We start from the raw sequence: 15,277 nt of genomic DNA on the forward strand, positions 1-15,277 counted from the left end.
CATTGCCGCCTAAATGTATGATCAGCACCCTGGGAGTGCCGTAGCTCTGCATGGCCCTCAACAGCTGTTCCTGCAAGGCACACCAGCGCATGCCTCTCACACCCAACCATCGCACAATGCTTGCTTCCGGATACATGCACACATCCGAGGCCACCGGCGACCTTGAGGCCCAATACACGAAAGAATGGCCTATGACCCACACGCTCCTGACATCCTGCCGACCTGCAACAGGGTACAATACATTAAGACCATTCCGAACAATGCAAACTGAAAAACACGCATACAAGAGGGGGGGAGAAAAGATAAAGTTTTTGGACCATGGCACCAGATCTTGAGGCACAAAACACACAAACCCCTGGAGTAAACTATCAGTTACGCCATGACAAATTAGGGATCAGCCAAATTGTGCCCCCGGGGGAAATGTGAACACACCTCAAGACCCCCACAGTAGGTTGACGAGTGCTTATGCATCCAGTGAACCATGATCCGGCAAAGTGACAGAGAGAGTTGGCCGAATGTACCTGCGAAAGACTGCGGAGCGCCATCGGCCCAGAGACTGAATCTCTGCATCGGAGCGGCCCCCCGCAGCTGCAGACGTAGCAGCCCCGATCCTAAAGGAATGAGACCCAAACTCCTTTGGATCGAGGCCCAAGGCCCCCAGCGCCCGGCCCAGGACATGGCAGAACTGGTACCTAGTGAGCGGTGACCCGTCCTCATGCATCAACCATGCACCCGGGCGGTCGGGGCGCACCTGTTGGAAGGCCAAGGCCATCTCCACCGGGCACACCCCTTCCGCCGTACCTGGGAGCAACGACAGCCACCGCCCCTTCCCAGTCTGGTCCGTCTTGGACCGTCGCATGTGACACAATACAGAATCCCTTTGGACCACCACATCGGTCACGTCCAAAGGCGACGGGGCATTCCTGGACGGCGCCACCAGCTCCCCAATCCTAAAGGCCCCATGATATGCCATTGCGTATGCCAACCGGAACAGTAGGACCTCGTAGCGGGGGTAGCAGACATCCCGGAGGGCACCCAGCAGCGGTGGGAGCAGTGCAATATCAATAGGCCGCCTTCGGTCGGAGACTGCCGGAGTGGCCCGTTGCCAACCCCTCAATGCTCTAGAAACTAGAAAAGACTTAGATGGGTCAGCACGACCATACAAGGATGAGAAAAAGGAGACCCCGGACAACACCCGCCTAACCGCGGCAACAGAGAAATTCAAAGAATACAGGTGCCAAACAAAGGCCACCATAGCCGCCCTGGGCGCCTTACCTGCCTGCTCGGAGGAGAGCCTGAATTGCTCCCACTCCTGCCACCCTTCTTGGTAGCATCTCAGAGTCCTTGGTGCGATGGCCCGCATGGCTAAGCCCTCCATGCCGGCCTGATCATCTGCCAAACATAAGGGGGACATGACTCACCAACGATGTCTGCATCGGGGGCCAAGGTGTGAAACCGGGCCCAATCCCCCCTAGATAAAGCATCCGCGATCGAATTCTCCACCCCCGGCACATGCTTGGCAGTGAATTGGATGTTTAACAGCAAGCACCGCAGGACTAAGCGTGACAACAACCTCAATACAGGGAGCGAGGAGGAGCCCTGACGGTTTATCGCCTGAACCACCCCCAGGTTATCGCACCAAAAAACTATGCAGGAATTCCTTAGTCTATCCCCCCATAGCTCAAGGGCCACCACAATGGGAAATAATTCAAGCAACAGCAAATTGCGCGTAAGGCCCTCTGCGACCCACTCCACGGGCCATGGCGCCGCGCACCATGACCCGTGCAGGTAGGCCCCAAAACCAATCCCTCCAGCAGCATCCGTGAACAATTCCAATTGGGCACTGCTACGCCGAGGAGCCGGCCATATCAATACCCCATTGAACCGTTCTAAGAAGGAACTCCATATTTTGAGATCCCACTTTAGCTCCGCAGATAAACGCACGAAATGCAACGGATGCCGAATCCCTGCCATGGCGCGTTCGAGTTTTCTGCAGAAAACCCGACCCATCGGGATCACTCTGCAAGCAAAATGCAGCAAGCCAAGTAGCGACTGAAGCTGGCGCAACTGAAGCTTACCCGCGCACAAAGCCACTGAGACCACCCCTTGCAGCCGTTCAAGCTTATCAAGTGGAAGCCTGCAGCAGCCGGCCAGCGTATCGATTTCTATCCCAAGGAATGAGAGGCAGGTGACTGGCCCCTCCGTCTTTTCCACTGCTATGGGCACCCCAAAAAACTCAAACAGCCGCTGTACAACGCCCAACAGTGCCGCGCAACGTGAGGACCCGGCCGGGCCCACGCATAGAAAGTCGTCTAGGTAATGTGCCAGGCCCCACTCCCCCGACTCCTTCTGCGCGCACCAGTGCAAGAAAGTGCTAAAACGCTCGAAATAAGCGCAAGATATCGAGCAGCCCATGGGCAGGCACCTATCCACGTAGAAACCCGTGGGTAGCCGGAAGCCCATGAACCGGAACGAGTCCGGATGCAATGGAAGCAGGCGGAAGGCCGACTCAACATCAATCTTCGCCAGCAACGCCCCCGCGCCAAAATTTCGCACGATAGCCAAAGCCTGCTCGAAAGACTGATAAGTGACCCGGCACAACTCCTCAGGAATTGCGTCGTTCACCGATGAGCCTGGCGGGTGAGACAAATGCTGAATAAGCCGAAACTTACCCGCCTCCTTTTTTGGGACCACCCCCACCGGGGAGAGCACCAAATCCCCGATCGGAGGAGTCCCAAAAGGCCCTACCATTCGCCCTAACCTCACTTCCTTAGCAACCTTTTCCAGCACTACGAGGGGCATGTCTATGGCTGACTTGAGGTTCCTGGGGGATTTCGTGTTAACTACGCCTCGAATGGGGAGGCGAAAGCCAAAACGAAATCCGTCTGTCAAGAAAATCGCGCAAGGTCTGTCCGGGTAATCGTTCAGCCATTGGGCCATGTGATCCACCCGAACCGGGGAGGGGGCCTTACTGAGGAGCGACTCCGGCGGCTGGCCTAGGCGGAGCGCCCCCCTGCCTGCCACGGTTGCAATCCCTGACGGGGTGAGGTCCCCAACACCGAGCGCAGGAATGCTGAAATCTACAGCGGTTTCCCAGGTTGCAGCCGGCCCCATTAAAGCCAAAACATCTGCCCGTGGGTGCTCCACCCACGCTACTCCGAAAGGGGGGGAGGGGTCGCCTAGCAACAGCGCCCGCAGCCGTAGGGGCGGGAGGAGCCGGAGAGGGAGGGGCAGGGGGCGTAACGGATGACGCTGGCTTCTTGCCTACCCAAAGCTCTACGTCTTTGCATCCGAAATCTATGATGGCCGACCCCGACTGTTTGTGCCGGAAGTCCTCATCATACGATTTCCATGCTGTGCCGCCATCCGACATGAACATTTCATGAATCATGTGCATATAACGCACCATATTCATGTGTTCCTGCGGCCTGGTCTCTAGATAGCATGCGGCAAACATAAAGAGCCCCGCCTGCCATCTATGGTAAGTGCAATACGCTGCCTCCCCTATACCCCCCTTTTTCTTCGCAGCGCGATAGTCCTTCTCAGCCTGCGCAGTCATAGTGAAGAAACTCACAAATTTTCCTTCATTGATTCGCTCCTGAACGCTCCTGCGCAAACCCCTGCATACTGCTGTATAATCGCAGCGCACCACGTTTCCTTTTGGGAAAAGTGGTGAACCCGAGCTCCCGCTGTTGGAACGGGAGTACCTACGGCGTCGTCTAGAATGCCGATGCCTCCGCCGCGACCTATGACCGCCCTCCTCCTCCGATGTCACGGAATTGGACCCGGAGGAGGACGAGGAGGTACGCGACTTGCGCCTGCGCCGCTTCGCCTTACGCGCTGACCCACCTGATGTTCCTGCCACCGCTACTGCCATCGTCTGGGTCGCTGGGATGGACGTGCCCCCGGAACCGATCATCGGGCTGGATGTTGACGCCTCCTCGGTTGGGGTAGCCACGGGAACAGCCGGCATTGGAGTAGGCATAGCATTTTGTGAAAGAGACACACTGGGGAGCAGCGCAGTGGAACTACTTGCTTGCGGCCCCCTGGAAGGAGAGCTCGGCGCAGTCTGGCTGAGTAGCGGGACCAACACAGACACTAACTGCCGCCACCTGTCTTCTGCCTGCACAGTCCCCCCTGCTTGCTGCGCCTGCTGGGCTGCCACCCCCGACCCTGTAGCCCCTGAGGTGCCTCCCCCGACCGCGCGCCGAGGCAATAGCCTGGCTCTCCGCAGCCACTGCCTCCTGGCTAAATGTAAGGGGGACATACCCAATGTAGCCGGGGATGGGGGGGGATTCACCACCTCCCCAGTGTCCCCAAATTGTGCCCCCGCTGGTACCCATGCCTGACTAGCCCTGCGCCCACCCCCAGCCAACCTACTGGCCAGCCTCGGTATATTGGAGGGGCGGGCGGCAGGTAGCACCTCCACATTACTCCTGGCCAGCCTGCTGGCCAGGATGGGGATGCCAGATGGGCGCCCTGCAGCCTGGGCAGGGCTCCCACCATGTGCGCCTCTCCCCCTTGCCAAATTATGTCCCCCTTGCCTGCGTGGCCTTGTGTCCGGCACCGCCGCCGGCCTAGCGCCCGCAGCAGCGCCTCTCCCGGCACCAGGCACTCTTTGATTGCCCCGCGCAGCGTTGCTGCGAGCCCCCCTGCCTCCTCTCCCCCCTCCTGTCGCTCGCGCTGCGGCCGGGCGGCCGATGGCGCGCCTCGCGCCGGGATCGCCGGCCGCGTCATCAGTGTGGGACCCGCGCCCACGTGATGCACTCGCCGCTGACCGCTGGACGCCCGCCGGACTCCTCTGACTGCCCCGCCGCGGGCCTGGGGAGGCCCCAGCGGCAGCACCAGCTATGGGTGAGTCCAGCGCGTCAGCCAGGCGGGCGGGGGGGGCGCACACTCCTGGATGGACGGGGCATGTTAAGTCCCCGAGGCACTTTTGCGCGCTGCCCACTAACTCACTATATTGCTAGATAGAGAGAGAGGGATAGTACAGTTAGGTAGACAGGAAAGCTAAGGGAAAGAAAGATAGTTAGAATAAAGAATCTATAAGGGACAGTACAGGAGCTGGCAAGGCAGAGGTCTTACCAGTTCCAGAAAATTCCCAGAGAGGAAGTCACTCTCTGGTCAGCAGACCCTTCTCTCCCCTCTAAGTCCTCCCACTGCACCCATTGGCTGCCAGACGCAGCCCTTCCCCTCTCTGTTCCTCAAGCCAGCATGAAAAGCCCCTTCGGTGATTTATGTCACCTCTAGCTTAATCAGCCATCGGTGTTCCTATACCAGTGTTTTTCAACCAGTGTGCCTTGAGCTGTTCTCAAGTGTGCCCCCAGATCTAGAGATGCCCAAACCAGTTTACAGCCACCACCAGTTCAAATGTTATTTACTAGTCTCTTCTTTTCATGTAAAGGGCCAATGTATTTTATTTTTGTTTCCTGTGGGGATTAGTGTGATTGTTTTTAATGTGGGGGCCAATAGGTTTGTTTTTTTCCTGTGGTGGCCAATGTGTTTTACCCTGTGGGGATCTTAGGGTGTGCCTTGGCAATTTTAAAGTCTTATTTAGTGTGCCGCGAGGTAAAAAGGTTGAAAATCACTGGCTTATACTGTGGTAGGAAGCTGAGGAAATTGATACACACACTAATACTGTACTGTATATACTTGCTGAGGGTGAATGCTGGAGATATCAGGAAAACAGAACTGAGATAATAATGTCCTTTAGAATGATAGTTGAAAACCTTGCAAACAAAGCAAATCTTTCATGTGCAGGAGATTCAAGAGAACTGAACTGTGTGAAGGATGCATTGTTCCAGTGGTAGAAAGCAGCAGATTTGGCAGAGTACTTGAAAACAGCAGGCAAGATACTGTAGACTGGAGTTGGTTAGATGAATCTCCAGATGGAAGTACAATCTGAAGAGAGAGTCACAGCAAAACTAATAAGGCCTACACACATGCCGATATTAAGGCATTTTCTAAGCGATTTTGCTTCGGTGTATGTGTGGGGGCTATATCGGCAGCAGTGCGCGTCCCCGCGCGTCTTTGTCGCTGGCCAAGATTGATGAACACTGTCCATCAATCTCGGCATCGGCAGGGTTCTCCCACCGGAGAACACTGGCGCTGTCTGCTCGCTTAGCACACAGAGCTGACAGCTCGCTCTGTGTGTGGGCTGTCAGCTCTGTGTGCTATGCGATAGCGGCGCAGCACAGCCCAACCTAGCATAGCTAGGTCGCCCTACACACATCGCTATGTGTGTAGGGCCCATAAGATGCAGGCATATAAACATGGCTGTTGAGTCAGGAGCAGAATTGAAGCACTAGGAACACAGAAGAAAAGCGTTGGTTCGAAGGATTAAAGCAATGCTGATGCTTGCAGAAAGGTAACCCAGCAGTACATAGGAGCTGCAGGTCACACATTGACTGCCAGAGTCTGCTGAGGCAAGAAGCACTCTGAATTGAGGAGGCTGTCAGCTGACAAGATCCAACATTGAGATGTCCATAAGTGCAACAAGAAAACCTGACCTGCAGGACAGGTGTAAACACTTTTAGTTAGAATAGTCTTTCTTTCAGCAGGTAAGTATGATTCGTGTAACACTTACGACTGGACTTTCTTTTCCTTTCATAGGTAAGTATAGGTGAATCACTATAGCGTTCCAGTTTAATAAAAAGGAACATTTTACTGTTCGGTTGTAAATTATTATTGTGTTCATCATATGTTGTTAAGTACAATAATAATTTACAACCGAACAGTAAAATGTTCCTTTTTATTAAACTGGAACGCTTCATTGTTACTGGCTAATAAGAATTAAGGTTAGTGGCATATGCGATAAACAATAAATGAATATAATCATCCAAAACACTTTAGCATAACAATTCTCAAATATTTCACAGTTTTAACAGACTTACAACTAATTATCACTGTAATGAAAGGATGACCTCTCTAGAGGTGACTTAATGATTAAGTACTTTTGCTGCAGCTTATAAACTCACTAAAGGAATTGCTTCAATTCTGTCTTTATAGGTTCAACTCATATTCAAGTCCTTGAAGCTGCTCCTGGAGTTTACCTTGAACAGATCAGGGGTAAGTCAATATGAAGGCGACAAGTAGGGGGAAATTTACCAAAATGGATTCGTAGAAAAAAGGTGTATTCGTAGGGAGAAATACACCTTTTTTTACGAATTTGTATTTTCGGGATTTTCTATCCCCAAAATACAACAATTCGTAGTCCTAGGGATGGAACATTTGTATTTGTATTTACAAATACGAATGTCTACACCATCGATAGATTACGACAGAAATCACCATTTAAAAGAATGGTGGTTCCTGATTTACTAAGCAGCTGTATAGAAAATACGGCTGCTTTTGTCCACGAAAATACGGCAGAAAAATAGAACACCATTTTCCTGTCGTATTCTCGTTTTAGCCTGCACGGATCAGTCAGATCCGTGCAGGCTGCGGTGTAAAAATAAATAAAATAAAATAAATAAATAATGAAAAATAAAAAAACGGCGTGGGGTCCCCCCCACAGCCGAAATCAGCACCAGGCTGACAGAGCCTGGAGCCGGTAATTAAAAATCAGGGAACCCGACAAATAGGGGTTCCCTGATTTTTAACAACCAGCCCCAGGCTCCTGCTCTGGGGCTGGTTCCCAAAATACGGGGGGACAAAATGAGTAGGGGTCTCCCGTATTTTAAAAACCAGTCCCAGGCAAAACCAGCCAGCAGGGTAATGCCACAGCCGGGGGGAGACTTTTTATGCAAGTCCCCCAGGCCAAAACATTAACCCTCTGTCAGTCAGCCTGGCCAGGGACCCTGGGGGAGTGGGGACCCCCCCAATAAAGGGGTCCCCCCCTCCAGGACTTACCTGACCAGGCTGAAGCCTGGTGCTGTCCCCGATGCCCCTGGGCGGTGGGCATCGGGCTGATTCAAGTGTAAAAAAAGATTAAACTATTGTTTTTTACTGTGGCACTACAAGTGCCAGCAAGCCTCCCCAGCAAGCTGGGACTTGGAGAACCACAAGTCCCAGCCTGCTGGGCATTAAAGGGCCCGCTGGCACTTGTAGTTCCACAGTTAAAAAAACAGTACACAAAACACACTGACACAAATTTTAAATAAAAGTTTAATACACACATCACACACACACTGATACTTACCTATCTTGATCCCGTCGATAGGTCGCTGGCTCTGGTGTCGGCGGCTCCGGTGTCGGCTCAGGTATATGTAACCAATATCTCCGAATTCTATTATCATGTAGTGTTCAAGATTGGTTGCTAAAACTATTCAGTGTGCCGGGGGAACCAATGTCTTGTTACATACCTCCCAACTTTGCCAGTTCAGCAGAATTTTAGGGGACGTGGCCTAATGTGGGGGTGTGGCCTATACTCGCGGCTCTCCCGCGAGGCCACGCCCCCATTTTGCCGCTATGGGGGCATGACCCAGAGGCTCTGTGAGCCTCTAGCCATGCCCCCAGCCCCCTGGCTGCAGGAATAGATGCTTGTGCACAGCGTTTATTCCCCGCTACTTAGCAGCTGACAGGGGGGACTCCCAACAGCCCCCCCCCCACACACCGCGGGACACTGCTGCCCGCGGGTGGGACAGCGGGACAGGCCCTGATAATCGGGACTGTTAGGAGGTATGGCTTTGTAACACTGTAGAATTATAATATTAGAAGATTGACAAATAAGCACTTGACCACTTTTTTTCTTTAAGCACTAAACAGATGAATCACTAAGAAAATTACTAACCGTAATGGCACTAAAAGGGAAAAGAAGGGGCAGTTTAGTAGCTACCTATGGGACGCACGAGGATCAAATCGGATAAACCAGAATATGAACAACATTGTAAAAAGAGCTGAAATAAATCATGCAAGGAATAAATATGCAAACTCCTACATTTAAATATCGGGCGGAAGAAATCTATTGGATATAAAAATAAAGTTATAAGTAAGGTGCACACATGAAGAAATCCCCATATACACCCTACTAGACAGGATAACAATGGAATGTATTGTGTTACCCCACTGTCTTCTGGTATTAGCCAGCACGGGCTGGATAACTCTGTCTTCTTGTAAATTAATGCACTTTATATCACGTATTGTATGGATATGGTTGTAAATGTGTATATGTTATCCAGTCTGCATGATTGTATAATTTGTATTGTATCCTGCCGGATAAATGAAGGAATTGCAAACTGGATTTTAAATGTTATATAAATAATAAAAATTCAAGATGAAAAAAAAAAAGAACAATTCCAGTTTAAAGGCACAATAATTAGCATCATTCCTTTCAGTGTTCTTGAGACTCTTGCTTGCAAAAGCTATGACGCGCTCATGTCCATGTTGTTGTTGTGACAATACAGCTCCTAAGCCTAGATAGCTTGCGTCCGTATACAATTGGAATGGCTGACTGAAATCGGGATAAGCTAACACTGGAATTTCGGTCATTAACTTCTTTAGTTGCTCGAAAGCACTTTGCTGCCACTCTGTCCACTGAATTTGTAGGTTCTTACTGGTAAGTTTCTTGCTGATTCTGCGCAGTAACTCATGAATAAGGTTTACTGGTACTTGTGTAGTTTCACGGCGCGAGCATGGCGCCGTGCTACTTCCGGGTTCTACGCTCGCCACAAACTATGTTAAAAAAAGTAACTTAACTCCAGTTAACTTAACTCCATGCCAACATGGATAGTTCATACCCCCACTATCCATGTTAGCATGGAGTTGATTTTAAATAGCATGGCGATCGTAGCGAGCCACCGAGCCCGCAGCGTGGGTGAGCGAAGCGAGCCCCACAAGGGGACTCATACTGGTGTTGTGAAACTACACGAGTACCGGTTTACTTACTTTACTTGAGCGAAGTTTTTTACAAATCTGCGATAGTATCCCACATATCCAAGGAAGCTGCGTACTTCCCTAACATTTGTGGGGACAGGCCAATTTTTTATGATTTAAATTTTCTCCAGATCAGGGATAACTCCAGCAGCACTAACAACATTCCCTAAGTACTTCACATTTTCTTTTAAAAGATTCAATTTTGAAGGCTTGACCTTTAAGCCATCTAGATGTTTCAAGCGATAGTGATAAGTCTCTGAAAATATGATTATGTCATTGAGGTAATGTAGCACCATATCAAAGTTCCGATACCCCAGGCAATGTTCCATAGCTCGCTCAAAAGTTCCAGGAGCATTACATAAACGAAACAGCATAGGATCAAACTCATATAGCCCCATAGACGTTGTGAAAGCCGTTTTCTCTTGGTCTTCTTCAGCCATCTGGATTTGCCAGAAACCGGAAGTGAGATCCAGGGTCGAAAAGTAAGTAGCCTACTTTAAGGCTGTGAGAAACTCTTCAATGCGTGGTAACGGATAGGCATCTTTGTGTTTGACTTGATTTAATTTGCGGTAATCAACGCAAAATCGTAAATTCCCATCTTTTTTCTCACTATTACAATTGGAGCTGCCCAAGGACTGTGGCTTTCGTGTACTACGCCAGAGGCATTTAACTTCCTGACGGGCTGGTAAAGGGCAGGAGCTATCGGACGATATCTCTCTTTGATCTGAGGAGCGCTCTGTTTTGGTATATGATGATGGACAGATTCTACTTTCCCAAAATCAGCCGCATGTTTGCTGAAAGTAGACGCATTCTCTTTAACTAGCCTCCATATACCTTCCTTGAGCTCTATGGGAGTTTGTTCTTCTCCGATGTGAATTTCTTCCCACCATTTCTAATTTCCTGGATCTGTAGATGGTTCTTCCTCAGCTTGTATCATGCTCAACGTCAATGAATCGTAAATGTCTTGAAAGGTTAGCCAAGATAATTTTGGTGCAGTCGAACAACATAGTCATGGGGGTTTAATATCCGGACTGGGACTCGGCCATTATTTACAGTCACCAAGGCTCACGTGATAATGATGTCAGTTCTGCTGGGGATGGAGCAGGGTTCCACGATGGCATCATAGGATTGTCCCGAGGGGACACATCTCGCTTTACCTCAAACTATCATCTCTGAATTCGGCTGAAGGAAAATAGCTTTCTGATCTGTTGTCTTAATCCTTCCAACTTCTCCTTCTGTATTTAAAAAGCATCGTTGAGCCTGAAGAATACTTATTACTTTGTGTAGGGGTTTTCTCAGCTTCAAACTTTAAAGCTTCAATTAATGCTTCAGGGCTATGCAATAAGATGTTCATGCCGATGATGATAGTCGGGACTGTTGAATCAGTAACGTCCATGATGATAAACCCTTGATTGGACAAAGTAGCCGGTCCTACTTGAAACTCAAGCTCACAATAACCGGTACACTTAATATCGAAGCAGTTACCTGCCATTAATCTCAACCAAGTTGGAGGAGGGGTTAGGGGGTTTTTCATACTCCAGAATTGTTGATACATGTTACTCTGAATGGTGGACACGGGAACCTTTATCTAGGGTGGCAAAGAGTTCCACTCCACCAATCTTGACTGGTATGATTGGACATGACCCTACGTATTTCTCACACCAGCCTTCTGGCTTGTGACCAGGGTCGGTCTCCGTCCTCGGGGTCTTTACATTTAAAGGCTCTTCTTCCCTGCAGAATCTTTCAATGTGTCCGGCACACCCACATCTCCGACATATAGGTCGTCCCTGGGAATCAAACTGATCGGATGACCTTCTTCCTTGTCCTTCAGTAGTACCCCGCCATTCATTTCTGGGCCTACGGGGTCCTGAGCGCCTACCACCTTCAGGTCTCCCCGATGTCCCTTGATTCGCCAGTCTCTGGATATCTCTTCTCATGTTGGCCATTTCAGATAATAACTCTTCTATCCGACCTTTTGGTAAAAACGGTAGATCAGGAGTGGAGGTTTGTGCATGTTGGTTAGCAGTAGGTATTTTTCGGGAGCTCCCTATTGCCCCCAAATACTCCTCTTCATCTTTAAGGGTTCATTCTTGATAGACGGGCAACTCTGGGAAAGACACGTCTGCAGTCTGCATAGACCCGATTAATTTAATTGCTTCCTCTTTAAAGTCTAGAAATGAGTTTTCTGTTTTTTTTTACAATAGTAGTAGTTTTAACTGAGATTTAACCTTACTGCAATGGACTCCTTCAATGAGCCAGCTTATAAGAGTATTATCCGAATCTACAGTCTCTGTACTGTTGATTGGTTTGATGTCTTGAAATGCTTCCTGTAGACTTAAAGCGAAATCTCTTAATGTTTCTGTAGGTTTCTGTTTCCTCGCATAAAACCTTGATTTCAACTCAGACAAAGTGGTGATTGCCAGATACACAATGCCTCCCAGCAGTGTCAGATAAACAATGCACCCAGGCCAGTGGTGCAAGTCTAAAAAAATACCTAATGGTACTGTGTACGCATGCTATAGGAAAGAAATTGGGTTTGGCCAATGAAAATGGTGGCGTGATACACATACATATAGTGCAGTTCTAGATACACATATGCCCCCACAGTGCCACATACACATATGCCCCCACAGTGCCAGATATGCCCCATAGTGCCAGATATGTCCCCACAGTGCAAGATACACATATGCCCCCACAATGCCAGATATGCCTCCATAGTTCCAGATGCGCCTCCGCACAGTGCCAGATACACTGCTCCCCACACCACAACTCACCATTGCTGCTGCTGCTACCACCATCTGCTGCAGTACGCGCCTCTCCTGCCCTCACCCCAGTCCGGTGTGCCCCTGCTGTCTGTCGAGAGGGGAGGGGAGCGCTCAGCCCTTAGCGTGTCTCTTCTTCAACTCACTGTGTCCCTGTGACTAAGCCATCAGCCAATCACACCTCGCAGGCCGGCTCCTGATTGGCTGTCGGCCACAAGCTCTGATTGGCTTGCGGGCTGGAAGCCAATCAGGAGCTGGCCCACAAGCTCTGATTGGCTGACGACCCAGTCACAGGGACACAGTGATGGGAAGGAGAGACACATGATGCTCTCTCCTCCCCTCTGAAGGGAAGCGGTGGCGGGGTCAGTGGCGATGGAGGAGACAGACAGCCGGGAAGGCCACTGAGGTCCTGATTATGTAATTTTGCAAAAAAGCTTCAGGAATGGGGCGTTCCGGCCCAAAAATAGCCCGGAGTGCGCTATTTAAATAACTGGTAATAAATAAAAATAATAGGTGGGTAACGATGACTAGGGCAGTAATTTCTAAACTCAGTTCTCAAGCCACCTCAACAGCCAGGCTTTCAGGATATCTATGCTTGTAAACATTTGGCTTAATTAGTATCTCAGACAGTTTAATTTAACATTCTGTGCTCAATCATGGATATCCTTTAAACCTGTGCTGTTAGGGTGACCTGAAAACCAAGTTCCGGGACTATTGGAGTTTGGAGTAAAGTCTGCTCCTGCAGTTCCCTCTGCTGTCTGTGTGTGACATTATCCTGCTTTCACCTGTCCAAGGAGCTGCGGTGAAGTCAGCAGATAATGACGACGTGCCAGTGAGGCTTCAGTCTCTTCTCGGCAATCTTGTTTTTCAAGTTATCTATTTATCACGTTACACAGGATTTCGGCTGGGTGACTTACATCTGGAATAACATTGCATGTTTATACTATTTCTATGACAATATACCTCTGTGTTATGGACTTGTAATAACAGCTCCTGAACATCTACTTACCTGCTGACAAGTTTTCTTACATGATTTTCTGGTTCTTATTTAAACAAAAGTAATTTATACAAGTAAATCCGCCATATGACATTAATGGATGTAAAGGCAGCTCGTTATAAGACTTATGCTGTAGTTATACTTTACTAATTATTTATATCCACCACGTTCTCTGTACCTCCTTTAATGATGCACTTTACAATTTGTGGCTCGTAGGGCTTGCTGGGACCAGTAGTGCAATAAATGTAAGTGTTTTTAACCTCACAAAACCTTTAAAAGTGCTGGTGCTTGGGTCTGATATGTTTTCCTTGGTGGTCCTGCAGGTCATGCTTCAGCCAATTTGCAGATAAAGGGAAGGAAGTACAGTGTCCGGCTCTTCCCCTTGCTACAGCCAATCAGAGAAAAGAGAGGCGAGTGCACTGTCTGGCTCTTCCCCTTGCTTCAGCCAATCAGAGAAAAGAGAGGCAAGTACACTGTCCGGCTCTTCCCTTTGCTACAGCCAATCAGAGAAAAGAGAGGCAAGTGCACTGTCTGGCTCTTCCCCTTGCTTCAGCCAATCAGAGAAAAGAGAGGAGAGTGCACTGTCCGGCTCTTCCCTTGCTACAGCCAATCAGAGAAAAGATAGGAGAGTGCACTGTCCGGCTCTTCCCCTTGCTTCAGGACATGATCCAGCCAATCAGTAGAGCAAGGGGTGGAGAATGCATGTTCAGCTCTTCCCCTTGCTCTAATACATGTTCCAGCCAATCAGCGGAGCAAGAGGAGGAGAATGCACTTCCCTGCAACACTGGATACTGGATGTTATGCAGCCAAGCATCTGCACTAGAAAATGCAAAGCGGTCACACGTGGGGGCAGACCCCACAGCAGCACTACATCCTGACCACAATGAGTGAATTACAATGGTTAAAGAGAACAGTGGAAAATAGGAGTAGAGTGTGCGGTGCGGACTTCCCTGAGCTCAGGGGCCGGAATGACCCATACACACCGCATCCAATCTAAATATGCCAATGTGTCTGGGTATGTCTCAGTCTATTGCTGTGTGCCTTCTGCTGCCCGGCTGAAGGCACCTGGAAGTCCCTGCTAGTCAAAGCAGTTGACATCATCTGAGTTGAGTTCCAGTAAATGAAAAGCAAATACCGGAAGCACAATGACCAAAGGTGGCAGCCAGTGCAGTGCCAGTCAGCCCACAAAGGGAGCATGGTACCAACCTAATAGGGACTGAAACATTTGTTCTTGTCAAACACAAGAACTTCAGAAACAAGTAAAGCTGGATACACACAGAGCCGGCTCCACCACTAGGCAGGACTAGGCATTCGCCTAGGGCGCCGGCCACTGGAGGGCGGTACTGAGCCACCGAGGTACCATAGAGAGGTACCAGAAAGCAGGGTGCGGGGAGCAGGTGAGTCTGTAATCCTCCCTCTCCTCTCCCTGACGCCCATTAATCAATGCTGCCCCCCACGCTGCCCGTTTCCTGCTGGGGGGATTTCAGCGCGGCAGTATCACCCGCACACCCCCCCATGCCGCATCGCAGTAACGCACCCCCCCCCCCCCCCCCTGTGGGCCTGGTGCGTGCCCTGGATACACACCAGAAGATGGGTCAAATATAATAGTTTGTGATAAACAGAAAGTGAGAGATTTTGGGAGATTTTTTTTATGTGCCAATTATTTACAATGCAAAAGAAGATTGATTCTGCCATGTAATTGAAT

The 15,277-nt window shown here is 49.8% G+C and overlaps 1 long non-coding RNA gene across 3 annotated transcripts in view; it reads left to right on the plus strand.

Moving 5' to 3' along the window:
* Nucleotides 1-15,071, plus strand: part of LOC146026700 (uncharacterized) — a 35,931-nt gene extending 20,860 nt beyond the window's left edge. For 2 of the 3 annotated variants that reach the window (XR_014454525.1, XR_014454527.1), the window contains exons 2-3: nt 7,009-7,068; nt 8,697-9,089. This is a non-coding gene — a long non-coding RNA (uncharacterized LOC146026700). Of the gene's footprint in view, nt 1-7,008; nt 7,069-8,696; nt 9,090-13,895 lie in introns of those variants that run through there. The other variant, XR_014454526.1, reaches the window with a different exon arrangement.
* The last annotated feature ends 206 nt before the right edge of the window (nt 15,072-15,277 follow it).

Source organism: Crinia signifera, chromosome 8 (genome assembly GCF_055691185.1).
Source record: "Crinia signifera chromosome 8, ASM5569118v1, whole genome shotgun sequence".
NCBI lineage: Eukaryota > Metazoa > Chordata > Amphibia > Anura > Myobatrachidae > Crinia > Crinia signifera.